Source organism: Anolis sagrei, chromosome 4 (assembly GCF_037176765.1).
Source record: "Anolis sagrei isolate rAnoSag1 chromosome 4, rAnoSag1.mat, whole genome shotgun sequence".
In the NCBI taxonomy this organism is placed as follows: domain Eukaryota; kingdom Metazoa; phylum Chordata; class Lepidosauria; order Squamata; family Dactyloidae; genus Anolis; species Anolis sagrei.
In genome coordinates, this window is record NC_090024.1 from 191,991,437 (window position 1) to 192,005,639 (window position 14,203).

Below are 14,203 nucleotides of genomic sequence, written 5' to 3' on the forward strand. Positions count from 1 at the left end.
AAGCCATTGTTCTGCGTCCTATTCTCCAGGGAAGCAGAAAGCAAGCTTGTTCCCTCCTCCCTATGACTTCTTCTCACATATTTATACATAGCTATCATGTCTACCCTCATCCTTCTCTTCTTCAGGGTAAACATGTCCAGCTCTTTAAGCCACTCCTCATAGAGCTTGTTCTCCAGACGCTTGATCATGTTACTCGTCCTCTTCTGGACACATTCCAGCTTGTCAATATCTTGCTTCAATGGTGGTGCCCAGAACTGGACACAGTATTCCAGGTGTGGTCTAACCAAGGCAGAATGGAGGGGTAGCATGACTTCCCTGGATCTTGACACTAGACTATTGATGCAGGCCAAAATCCCATTGGCTTTTTTTAGACACTACACTTCTTTTGATGTAAAACCCCATTGGCTTTTTTAGTTGCTGCATCCCACAACTTGTGGTCTTCTAAGCCTCCAAGAGGGTCGTTTCCCCCCTTCCCTTCCCTTCCTTTCACGTGGGTTCCCCTCGAGGCGCCGCCATCTCCTCCTTTCCCCCTTAAAAGGGAAGCCAGGCACAACCAGGAGTCGGTTGAGCGCGAAACCACCTTAACAGCCTCGCTGCCTCCCTTTTGCGAAGGACGGGGCTGAGTCTGTGGCAGGGCTTGGCTGCTGCGTTGCCATGACGAGCTTTTCCTCCAAGCAGGCGGGACTCCGCTTGGGGAAAGGCTGGGTTTGAAAAGAGAGAGAGAGAGAGAGAGGCGGGGAGGGGGACAGGCGGGGGGACCCACGGCGCTGCGGCTTCGCAGAGTTTGAAGGAAACCCAAGAGGAGCCAGCCTCTCCTTTCCTTTCTCCTCCCAAACTCGGAGCGGAGGAGAGCCGCGGTCCGAAAGCGCTGCGCTTCCTCCCAGGCGCCCTCTCCTCTGCTCTGCTCTCCCCTCCTCCTCGTCCTCCTCCTTCCCGCCCCCTTCCTCCTCCTCCTCCTCCTCCTCCTCCTCCTCCTCCTCCTCTATGGAAATCCAGGGGTTTTCCCCAGCCTGTGGCAGACTAGAGGACTGGAGGCGGAGGAAAGGCAGCGGGAGCAGCAGCAGCAGCAGCGCGTGAAGCGGCTCAGCTTCTCTTCTGGGGCCGTGAAGTTGGGCAGCGGCTGGGCGGGTCGCCCTCTTCGTCTCCCAGAGCCCAAGTAAGCCGGGGAGGCTCCCCAATCCCCCTTTTCTCTCGCTTGACTTGTGGGCTCTCCGGGTTTGGGGATGATGGGAGGGGAAGCCAGGGCGGGGAGGCTGCGGCAAAGACTCGATTCCTGTCCTGGAGGGAGGCCGGGTGGGGACGCAGGGAAGGAGGGAGGAAGGAAGGAGAGGCCCGCCTCGGGAGGGACAAACAACAGCAGCAGCAGCCAAGCCCTGCTTGGTGAACCGCCTTCGTCCCGGGCTTTCCGCTTCAGGAAAGTGTGATTTCCCCGGGCTGGGCGCGAACGAGGCGTGGAAAAATCAGGGTGTTCCCTGCGTCCGGTGCGAAATTGCCGACGAAGAGGGAATCTTGGGCGGAGGAGAAGGAAGGGGAGGGGAAAGGAAAGGAGGCGGACTCGGGCCCAAATCATGCAGTGCAGACCCACATCATGGAGTCCCTTCCACGCCGTTGTATGAGTTGTGTGGTCAGTGCAGGAGAGGCGCCCACTCTGCAGGAAACAAGTCCACACTGAGCATACAATGCGTGGTTTTTGGAGAGGCCCCTTCCTTCCCTTGTGGGGAGAAATAACCCCTCGCCCCAGACTGTGGAGTTTCTAAGCGCCCTTCCACACAGAATATCAAGGCAGGAGATCCCACAATATCTGCTTTGAGCTGGGTTATCTGAGCCTAATGTGGGATTTTCTGAGATATAGGGCTCTGTGGAAGGGCCCAATGGGGTTGGGTTGCTGTGAGTTTTCAGGGCTGTATGCCCATGTTCCAGAAGCATTCTCTCCTGACGTTTCACCTACATTTATGGCAGAGGTTGAGGGGTCTGTTGGAAACTTAAGTGAGGTTTATATATCTGTGGAATGCCCAGGGTGGGAGAAAGAACTCTTGTCTGCTTGGAGGTACGTGTGAATGTTGCACTTGGTCACCTTGCTTAGCATTGAATGGCCTGCTGTTTGAAGGCAGTTTCAACCCCTTTCGTAGAGGTTTATTTTTTCTTAGAGGAGCCCCCTCCCCCCCCGTGGAGCAAGTCCTCACCCTGGAGTTACCCCACATCGGTCTTGATCACTTCGGTCGTCCTGCTCTCATTTTTTTTCGTGTCAAGAGCGACTTGAGAAACTGCAAGTCGCTTCTGGTGCGAGAGAATTGGCCGTCTGCAAGGACGTTGCCCAAGGGATGCCCGGATGTTTTTGATGTTTTTACCATCCTAGTGGGAGGCTTCTCTCATGTCCCCGCATGAGGAGCTGGAGCTAGCAGAGGGAGCTCATCCACGCTCTCCCCGGATTAGAACCTGCGACCTGTGGGTCTTCAGTTCTGCCAGCCCAAGGGTTTAACCCATTGCACCACCTGGGCCCCTTCTCTACCTAGGGCACATTCTTCCAGGTGAGGCCTGCCCCAAAGCAGACGACGACACCCACTTTCTCTCTCTCTCTCTCTCTCTCCCGCCCGGCTATTCCCAGCACAGTCACCCGATTCTTCCTCTCCTTTGGGCAGCACAATGCCGGGTCTGTGCCTTTTGCGAGGGCAGTTTGGGGCGTGGAGTGCGAAAAGGGAGCGCCTTTTCCGGCCCGGTGTGTTTGCCCTCGTCTACACTGGAGGACGAGCGCAGTTTGGACCCTTCCCCGCTGGAGGATTTGGTACAATGTATCGTCGAAGCCTTTCATGGCTGGAATCACTGGGTTGTTGTAGGTTTTTCGGACTGTATGGCCATGTTCTAAAAGCATTCTCTCCTGACGTTTCGCCTGCATCTATGGCAGGCATCCTCAGAGGTTGTGAGGTCTTACAGACCACATAACAGACCTCACAACCTCTGAGGATGGCTGCCATAGATGCAGGCGAAACGTCAGGAGAGAATGCTTCTAGAACATGGCCATATAGCCCGAAAAACCTACAACAACCCAGGATTTGGTACAGTTTGGCCAGAGGGAGGCGTGGGCTCTCCCAACGCCTTCCTTCTGCAGCGGAGGGGCAACCCAAAGGTGTCTCTGACCCAGAATGGACCCTTCTGGACCCCACTTCTGTGGCTCGAGGTTGTGGCGTCCCCGGGGGGGGGGGGGGTTGTCCTTTTGGTGAAGCCGAGAAGGCTGAGTTTGGACTTTCTGAAACCGCGCTTCCCGTGATCCCACAGCATCGAAGTGGTGTGTCAGAATGAATGGATGTACCCCACTACAGTGCTCATATCATGCAGAATCAAAACTGCTTTCGGTAAAGGTTTTCTCCTGACATTAAGTCTAGACTCGGGGAGGGGGGGGGGGTTGGTGCTCATCTCCATTTCTAAGCCAAAGAGCCGGCGTTGTCCGTAGACACCTCCAAGGTCATGCGGCCGGCGTGACTACATGGAGTGTCGTTACTTTCCCATCAAAGTGGTACCTATTGATCTACCCACACTGGCATGTTTTCGAACTGCTAGGTCGGCAGAAGCTGGGGCTAACAGCGGGAGCTCACGCCGCTCCCTGGATTCAAACCTGAGACTTTTCGTTTATAACTGCATTATAGATCCACCCTGAGTCTCCTGTGCCACACTGACCAATGGGCTACTGGCTGGCAGCTCGACAGGTCGGGGGTGGGAGAAGGAGAGAGAGAGCTAGCTTGCTGAATGCTGCTTTGGAGGGGCGCGGCTGAAGGGCGCCGAGCCCTCGCCTTCTCTACACATTGGGATCCTCAGCATTTAGGGTGTTTTAGGGGCGGAGGAGGAGGAGGATGAAGGGGGGAAGACTTCAGAGCCTGTGGAGGAATGTGGCGCCACTGCGGAGATCGGAGGGAGGGGGAGCGGGTGGGCTTCCTCTGGGAGTCGGGCAGCCGAGGAAGGCGCCTCCCAGCCTCCCTTAGCCGCCTGGGGCGGAGCAAGGGCGAAAGGGACGGATGGGAGACCGTCTGCTTCCTCTGCCCAGGTGAACTAGAAGCCAGGAGTGATGGGTTGGGGTTTGTTTGTTTTTTTGAAAAGGGGGGGGGGGGAGAAAACCATCCTGGTCGAACTTGTTCTGCTGCCCAAATGTGCTCCTCGGTTGAGCGGAATCTCTTCCACACCCCATTCCTCCCTAGTCCTTTTTTTTTTTCTCTTTTGGTACTTGCTAATATACTGCCAGCCTAGCAGCTCAAAAACATGCAAATGCTAGATCAGTTGCTTACCACTTTGGCAAGAAGGTAACCTGCTCTCCAAGCAGTCATGCTGGCCACATGACCTTGGAGGTGTCTATGCACAACGCTTAGAAATGGAGATGAACACCAGCCCTCAGAGTCCAACATCAATGTCAAGGGAAGCCTTTGCCCTTACCTTTGAATATGCGGCCCACTCAGGAGGAGTTGCTGTTTCTCTTTCCCCTTTCCTCCCCACATAAACCGCTTAATTGCAGGAAAAGAGATTACAGATTCTAGGAGCAGTTGTCAAGGGTGGTGGTTGTGCCTTTCGCCCTCCACTGATTACGAGGCTGAGGACGTCAAAGGACCCTATAAAACAACAACAACCTTGAACGTTTGTGCTCAAAAGACAAGGAGGGGTGGGAGAGGATCTGTGACTCTGGCCTTCTGTTGTTACAGCACTGCTTCTTAAACTGGGCCCTGGCCCCAAATGGGGTCTCCCTCGTTCAGTGTTGGGCTCACTAAAAATGTTTTCGGTAAATGGGAAAGGTTTCCGAACACCACCTTGACATTTACACAAATCTTTTCAGCAACAAGGTGCAGTGTTTATAGTGGACTCTACAGAAATTGCTTCAGCTGGACTCCACAAAGAGAAAAACCAGCCTGTTTAGTAAGCCTTGCAAATGCTGGTTTATTATCAGTACATGTTTGGTTTTTATTCTTGTATTATGTATTTGAGCCCCTGGTGGTGCAACGGGTTAAACTGATGAGCTGCTGGACTTGCTGACCAAAAGGTTGGCAGTTCAAATCGGGGAGTGGGGTGAGCTCCCGCTGTTAGCCCCAGCTTCTGCCAAACTATTTATTTATTTACTGTACTTATACCCCACCCTTCTCACCCCGGGGGGTGGGGGCACTCAGGGCGGCTTACAAACTATGGCAATAATTCATTGCCAGACTCTGACAGTAACTATAAAACATTATTAAAACTGTAAAAACCCATACAAATCAATTATAAATAATCTTTCAAATGATTAAAACATATTAAAGGTCTAGCACCAACTGAGCTTTATAAATATTAAACCGATTGCTTCATCATTATACAAATTTCATCATACTTATGGGTCATATTAATCCCCAAAGGCTTGCTTGAATAGCCAGGTCTTAAGTTTTTTTCCCTTAAGCTTAAGAGTGAGGGGGCTGTTTTGATGTCACTGGGGAGGGAGTTCCACAGCCGTAGGGCCACCACTGAGAAGGCCCTGTCTCTCGTGCCCCCATCTGCAATGGAGGCAGAACTGAGAGCAGCTGTCCCCAGAAGATCTTAACAGTCACACCGAATCATAAAGGGAGATATGTTTGAATCTAGCAGTTCAAAAAATGCAAATGTGAGTAGATCAATAGATACCGCTTCGACAGGAAGGTAATGGCGCTCCATGCAGTCATGCCGGCCACATGACCTTGGAGGCATCTATGGACAACGCTGGTTCTTCAGCTTCAAAATGGAGATGAGCACCACCCCCCAGAATCTGACGCATCTGGACTTAATGTCAAGGGGAAATTTTTACCTTATATACTCGGGGTCACATAAAATTTTCATTGGGCAGAAAGGTGTCATGAGTGGAAAAAGTTTAAGAACCTCTGCCCTACAGATGTGATCCAAGGGATAAGAATCAGAAAGTCCTCCTGTGCTTAAAACATAGACAAGAGGTTGCTTTTATTGCTTAAAAAATTACACTTCTGGAAGGAGTGATTTTAGAGATGGTACTTAGCAGTGGCATTTTCTAAAGACTGAAAGACAAAGGGAGGAGACCTTGTATACAGATCTATCTAAGAGGATGTTTCACTGAACTTTTGGGTCTGTTTTCTGGGGAAAGTGCACCCAGCTTGGTTCTGCTGTACATGGGAGTAGAGTGGAGATGCCTTTGGGTGTTGGCTTTGTCACTCCACCCAGGCCTCCCTTATCTCCCTCCCTCTTCCAGCAGCTGACACCAGGAACTCTTCTTCTGACTAGATGTACAGAACCTCTGAAGTCTGACACATTTGATAATCAGGACTGCCAAATGGCTGCGCATTTCTCTGCAGCAGATGGAAGCACCCCCTGTTCTTCCCCCTCCCCCATTAGCACCAAGGCAATCCTGTCTGACTTCCTGCCAGTCTCCTGACAGGTGGGAAAAACACACTGCACAACCTTATTTGGGGAAAACTTCCATCTGTTAGTAAACTGCCTGCTAGAGAAAGGACAGTGTCTGCAAAGTTCCTTTCTTGCCTCCTGTTGCCACCCTTTTCCCTTTGTTTTATCCTCTATGTGTATGTACCTTCCATGCTCTGCAGTCATGGCGTTCTTTCCTTCCCCTTTATTTACTTCTTTTATCATATGTGTGCTACTACTTTTCATGGTCTCTGTGTTAAATTTGCTCCGTTTTAATGTTGATAGGAGAGAGAAACGTCACACCTTAATTTTATTCAAAGCTGCCAGTAAATAACATGCCCGTGTTCTCACTCTCTCCCTCCCCCTTCCCTCTGTGCTGCAAGATGAGTTTATAGTGGTCGCAGTTTAGCCTAGTGTAAATGCAGGCTAGCTGCTAATAGCTGCTTTAGATGGTGCAGTAAGCCTTACTTAAGACCACTCCCTGTGCAGGGAAAGTGGAAAGATGAGAGCAACAGTGTGCGAGTGAGGCACATGAACATTAATATATAAGAAGCTTGCTTTATGTAATGTTCCCAAAATATGTGTAGTCAGCTCCTGTGGATCTTCATCGCCCTTGCTGTCTTGAGGTTTGACATCTTTTAACTGGTGCTACCAGGGACTGCACCAAGGAACTCTGGCAAGTGGAATTCTGTGCTGTGAAGCTACAGCCACCCACAAAATAGAGATATAGGTCTCTGGTAAAGTCTGGGTTTGGCAGGGTGATGATATGGGAGACTTGATGGAAGCAGGAGTTGGAACATTCAAACCTAAGCCAGATAGGAGCAATATGGCAGAAATTTTGAATGAAGGTGACATCGATGATAGATTTGATAAGGAGAGCCAAGAAAAGACTGGGCTCCTTCCACACAGCTGAATAAAATCCCACATTGTCCGCTCTGAACTGGGATATATGGCAGTGTGGACTCAGATATCCCAGTTCAAAGCAGATATTGTGGGATTTTCAGCTTTGATATTCTGGGATATAGGGCTTTGTGGAAGGGCCCTGGGCAGGTTTTGAAAAGCCAAACTATGTTTCATTGGTGCAGTAGAATTAATGCAGTTTGACATTACTATCACTGCCTTTGCCCAATGCTATGGAATCACAGGAAGTGTAGTTTTGCAAGGTCTTCAGCCTTCTCTGCTGATGGCTGCAGGTGCCTCACTAAACTACAGATCCCATGATTCCATAGTATTGAGCCATGGCAGTTAAAGTACTTTCAAATTCCATCCATCCTACAGTGTAGATCAGCCATGGGCAAACTTCAGCCCTCCAGATGTTTTGGACTTTGACTCCCACAATTCTTAACAGCAGGTAGGCTGTTAGGAATTGTGGGAGCTGAAGTCCAAAACACCTGAGGGCCAAAGTTTGTCCATGCCTGGTGTAGATGCATCCTAATTTGTTGGTTGGCTGCATTTAGAACCTAATAGGATCTGAGAATGAATTTGGCATAATATAACATTGTGGGTTAGCAGTAAATCGTTCATGGTTGAATTGTAGTCCTCTTTAGGATAATGTTGGTTATTTTGCTTTTCAGAAGATTTTTGACTTGCTTTAGTAACCTTACTTCCCTGTTTGAGCCATCCTGTCAGATTAAATGTGGAAGAAAAACATAACACAGAAATCACCAGGGTGAGTCATATCTTTCCAGTCCAGCTATGATTCTACGAATGCACAGGATGGGAACATCCTGAGTGTATCCGGATTGAATTCCTGCATTTCTGCAGAGGATCACCTAAATTTCATGATCTTATTTAACTGACTGAAAAAGCTGAAACTCTACAGTGATGTACTAATTTTTGTTTATTTCACAGTTTAGAAGAAAAGAGAAGTGTGAAATTAATTGGGCTGAGTTGGTTTGTAATTCACCAGCAGACCTATAGATGCAGAGGTGTGTCTGGTGACTGAGGAATCAAAAACTCCCAAATCCTCAGAAGACCAAAGCACAAAATCACAGAATGGAAAATTGCATTTTCTGTGCTGTGGTTGTGGTAGGTGGCACCAAGCCTATACAATTTCGCATTGGAAATGTACAAAATAAGATAGAATGTGGAGTGTGGTCTGAGTTCTTCCTATTTCCACAGAAGGGTGTAACATATATCTTATCAGAAGGGACTTCCCTCCTTGTTCTAACTAGTATGGGTCTTGTTTTCATCCTTTCACTTCCTGACCTTGAGGGAAATCTGATTAAGGGAATTAAATATATATTTAATGAAATGGTGTCGATTAGGCTGTGTTCTCTTTGCCCTGGTCTCTGGTCTGGCAGTCAACTTAGCTATACAAAATTCTGATATTTGCTGGAGAAACCACTTTGTTTGGCAATTCAGAAAGTCTTATCATGATATCTTCAGGTCAAGCCTGTGTGTATTCGTGGTGCAATGTGGGATTTTCTTTTAGCTGGTCACCTCCTTTAGATGGCCTCATTTACTTAATGTTTCAGAATGATTACAGATATCTGTAGCATCCATTTATACATTTGTCATAGCAGGGAGTTGGTTGCTTGACTTCTTGCAGGATGATGCATTTTGTTTGTTTCCTTTTACCCAATATAGCAGTGTATTATTTTCTTTTACAATTTTCTCTACATTTTTTCATTCTCAGACTATGGTGTCAGTAAGAGGATTAGGCATCTGCCAGTGTCTCTTTTGATAAGTCATAAACTTCCAAACCACCCAATTATTATTGTTGGCTGATGATGTATGGTGGGCTCTTTCAAGCCCACCATTCAAACTTTTGTAAACTGCTAATGATGTGTGCATGTGGCAGGGTATGTAGTTCAATTATTAGGGCTGGTAAACATCCCTGCCAGAAAGTCTAGAGAGCTGTTTCTGGTAGTCTGACAATCTATATTAATAGTATTGGGCTAGAGATGAACCAGGGGTCTGATTCTGCATTCTGCCATGTTCTCAAATCCAGCAGCATTTTGGAGGAAATAGTAAACATTGTTGTTCCATGAAAAGAAACAATTTGCGATATGGACAGGAAGATAAAGAATGAAATGTGTCAGAATGCTACTCTATTGGGATGGATAGAGAATGCTTGCTCATCTTTGTTAAACAAGCGTTAATAAGCTATATATTTTCTTTCTGCCAAATTACTGTTCATTCAGCTGTCCCAGGCTTTCCATCAGATCCCAGAGAAGTGAAGTTAAACCAGCCTTTGAAGAGAATGGCTTTATACCACAGGTGGTTGCAGAAGCTGTAAACGTGCTACAGGAGTGCTCTGTCGTACTTGCTGTCATCTTATTAGGTCTTCTGTGAAGTTCATTAGTTCAAGGATGTGTCCTCTTTGTCATCGGGCTTGCACTTCCTCTTGTAATAAATTGTGTTGCTGAATTGTTCAGAGGTTGCTGTAACAGATTGGCTCTCTGCCCTTTGAGCTCTGTTGGGTCAGAGGTTTTCAGACTTTTGTTAATAGTCAGAATTTTCATACATAATATAAATCAGGCTTACCTTTCCCTTTTATTATTAATTCTTCACATTATTGTTTCCTTATTCTTCACACAAAAAGGCATATATTATACATGTCTTCAAAGCCGATGGTCATAATCACTTTTTAAAAAATGCCTGCTAGTTTTATAGGAATTTTGAAATCTATATCTAAAAATCACCTTAGATTTATTGTGTAGAGGTTTTTTTTACAGCTTTCTTTAACATTTTTGTTTTATCATATATGACTGAGTAAGATTTATTCTCGGAGTAAAGCGTAAACAATAAGAAAGGAGTTAAAGTATTTTAATAGCCTTTCAAAACATTTTAATTTGCTGATTTGAAACACAAATGTCTGTTCAGAAACTCTAAAAGAAATTGCAGTGAAACATCAGCACATGCACTTAATCAAAACTGGGTAGCAAATGTATTGATAAAAACATGGAATTTGTGAAAGAATTATATATCGTATGGCATCTTTATTGTATTTTCAAGCTACATTAAAGTCAATTAGCATATTTTATTTATTTATTTCCCACATATGTATCCTGCCCTTCTCACCCCGGAGGGGGACTCAGGGCAGCCTCACAACAGGCAGCAATTCGATGCCAACAACATACAATTACAAATAACAGTTGAAATTAAAACCAAGTAATTAAAATATCAGTTATTAAAACATGAATTAAAATCATGCACATTTTAAATAAATAAATAACTTGCATATTGTAAAAGGGGTTTTCCCTCCATTGCAGACTTGTATTAATAGCAGTATAATACTCAAGCATATATATTATTTTTATTATAATTCATCTAATTAGTTGACTTGGCTCCTTGTCTTGACATGTATTCTGAAAACTCCCTCCCCCCATTGTAACATTGTCAAAGACCCTTAGTTTCTCCTGCAACATTGATTTCTATCACCCATATTTTAATTATATCAATATATCTTATTTCGTTTCTTTGGGTTTCTGATGGTCATGTCCTCAACCAGAATTCGGGGTGCTACTTTTCTGGACTCCAGTTGTCAGAATCTCTGTTCTTGGCCATTTTGGATGTAGTGTCTAGGTGCAATGGCCACTGTTCAGCATTTCACATTCTTGGCTGGTATCTTATTGGGTAGTTTTGTTGATGTAACCACTGTGGTATATAGTGACTGACTCTCAGGCGGAGCCCCACAGTCTATACTTAGCAAGAGGCAGCTGCTGCAATCAGCAAGGATCTGGTCTTCTGTAACTTGGGAAATTGCAGGCTGATGTTCCCCTGCATTGCCTCTTGTGAGTAATTTCCTATTGTGATAGGCAAAAGTGGGTTCCCTGTCAGTTTCCCCTCTTACCTGATATTGCTTGCATGAGTTGGTGAGAACATCATTCAGTTGCTTCTTGAATGTCAGGGGAATGAATGGATCCCTATCAATCACAACATTGGCTTCTAGTAAGTGAGGATTGGTAGACTTTAATGATCCCTATAATCTTTTAAACCAGAAAATATATAGGAATCATGAATATAGAAACATATTTTGTTAAATATTTGTAACTCTCCAAACATGGTTCCAGCCATTGGCATTTGCTACAAAATGTTTATCTTATCTGAAACTCTTTATCACAGTTTCTTCACATTTTCTTAGTTTCTGGCACAGTTGATACTCCTTGTGAGGCTAAGTGTGGATAGTATCTCTTTTTCTTTAAAAAAATGGTATAGAACATATTTAGTGTCTCCAGAGAAACTAAAGTGATCTTAGGTGACCTATCTGTTGCAAATAATTGGAATGAAAGGCCCATAAAACCCTTTGCAGTCTTGATGAGCCCAAAGTAGCATGTGAAATAGTAGTGGTTACAAACCAAAAAGCACAATCACAAATACATAAACAGATAACAAAACAGTAATAGATGTTATGGAATATAGTTGCAAAATGCATTTCTTCATTGCTGGTAATTTTGTAACAGCCCTTAATTGGTAGCAACAAATTTGTGACATTGAAAGGAGAAGTTTTCTTTCTAGAATTTGTGAGCTGTCATGTCCTGAATCTGATGTGCTGCGGCCTTTTTGTTCTTTTCAGACAGAGCTGCGATGAAGCCATCAGTATCATGCCACAGGGCTCTTTGCAGTGGCACTAAGTCCACAATGAGGTTTTCACCAATGATGTTAATAGATAGGCCATTGGATCAATTGGGCCACCCTCCCTTCTTGCTGGCTAGCTGTTTGTCCTCATTTGCACTTAAGGGTTAGAACTGTGATTTTTGACACAGTGGAATAGCAGGACATCAAAGTCTGATTTAGTCAAGATCTGTCAGGTTGTATGTCTATTTTGGAAGTACTCTGAGGAACAAATCTGTAACTGCTTATGCTTCCCAGAGCCCTTCTGTCACTTATTTACTATATCATCTGTGTCAGGATTGGAGCTTGATAAGGTTGGTTTGCCCCTCTAGAAACTGCATCACATCAGGTTAGTTTTAGTATATTATCCAAACATACCAAAAATATAGAGAGAGTAGACATATGCTGCATCAGTGAATCTCAATTGCTCTGACATATTTGTCCTGTCAGGAGCTGAATGTTATAGTATCTTGCTATTTTAGGAAGCTGGAAGAAAGATATTTGTCCATTCTGAATGTTGCTTTTTCTGGGGGGGGGGGGGCATTTCACACTCTACAATTACAGTTCTGTACATCCACTAAGAGCCGTAGTTCATCCTTGTAGGATACCAGCTGTTGTAGGCCACAGTTAAGGGAAGCACAGTCGCAAACTGGTAAACTTTTGAGTATTCCCTGCCTTAAAAAAATAATGGGGTCACCATAAGTTGACAATCAGCTTGACGACACATGTACACATATTTAGGTTTCTTGGGTCACTTCTACATCTATATATATAAATCTGTTAGGTTGGTTATACCGGACAGGTAAACTCTAAACCCCCCCAACGAAACTGCACCAAAATTGCCATGGCCCTAGGACAACCCACTCGGTACAAACTAATCCACTCACAATTACAAACAACACAACAACACACTCACAAAGTGGCAAAACAACTGAGCATGCGCACTGCCGCAAAGAACCCAGCGCGCGCACACACATGGCCGAACGGCCGAACGGCACTTCCCTCCCTCCCTCGCCCAGCACGAACACGTCGCCGCCACAAACACACACACACGCATCGCAACTTCCTCCCACCCCTTCCGGCCCTGAAACACTCCTTCCCTCCTCCAACGCAGCTCTGGTAAAACACGCCCCCTCCCTTCCCCGCAACACAAACCCCCCTGCCTTCCCTGACTCACTCCTTCCTCCTTCCACCCCCTCCGGAAAGACCCGCCCCCTCCCTTCGCCCCACCCCTTCCCTCCGTGACCTTGAGTATGGGAGTTGTAGTTCACCGACATCCAACTTCGCCCCGCCCCCTTCTCGCCCACACATGCACCACGCAACTTCCCCCCTCCCCCTGCTAAGCCCACCCACGCCGCTGCCAAGCCTCGCCCCTTTCTAACCCTGCCACCCTCTTCCCCCAGTCCAAGCCCCGCCACGCCGCTTCCTGCCCTGTCGAAAGCATCTCTCCGCCCCCTCCTTCATCTTACCCTGCCCATGCTGCCTGCACTCCTCCTCCTCCCACCCCACTCTGCCGAAGCCCCACCCACACCCACCGACGCCCCGCCCCTGCACTCCTCCTCCTCCCACTCCCCTCCGCCGAAGCCCCGCCCACACCCACCGATGCCCCGCCCCTGCACTCCTCCTCCTCCCACCCCCCCTCCGCCCAAGCCCTGCCCACACCCACCGACGCCCCGCCCCTGCACTCCTTCTCCTCCCACCCCCCTCCGCCCAAGCCCCGCCCACACCCACCAACGCCCCGCCCCTGCACTCCTCCTCCAACCCCCTCCGCCCAAGCCCCGCCCACACCCACCGACGCCCCGCCCCTGCACTCCTCCTCCTCCCACCCCCCCTCCGCCCAAGCCCCGCCCAAACCCACCAACGCCCCGCCCCTGCACTCCTCCTCCAACCCCCTCCGCCCAAGCCCCGCCCACACCCACCGATGCCCCGCCCCTGCACTCCTCCTCCTCCCACCCCCCTCCGCCCAAGCCCCGCCCACACCCACCAACGCCCCGCCCCTGCACTCCTCCTCCAACCCCCACCGCCCAAGCCCCGCCCACACCCACCGACGCCCCGCCCCTGCACTCCTCCTCCACCCACCCCCCTCCGCCGAAGCCCCGCCCACACCCACCGATGCCCCGCCCCTGCACTCCTCCTCCTCCCACCCCCCTCCGCCCAAGCCCCGCCCACACCCACCAACGCCCCGCCCCTGCACTCCTCCTCCAACCCCCTCCGCCCAAGCCCCGCCCACACCCACCGACGCCCCGCCCCTGCACTCCTCCTCCACCCACCCCTC

The 14,203-nt window shown here is 48.1% G+C and overlaps 1 protein-coding gene across 5 annotated transcripts in view; it reads left to right on the forward strand.

Moving 5' to 3' along the window:
- Positions 1 to 727: 727 nt before the first annotated feature.
- Positions 728 to 14,203, forward strand: part of ATP2B4 (ATPase plasma membrane Ca2+ transporting 4) — a 187,079-nt gene continuing 173,603 nt past the window's right edge. For 4 of the 5 annotated variants that reach the window (XM_060773013.2, XM_060773010.2, XM_060773011.2 and 1 more), the window contains exon 1: positions 728 to 1,156. The gene's annotated coding sequence lies outside the window, so the exon portion shown is untranslated. The remainder of the gene's footprint in view (positions 1,157 to 14,203) is intronic. The other variant, XM_060773009.2, reaches the window with a different exon arrangement.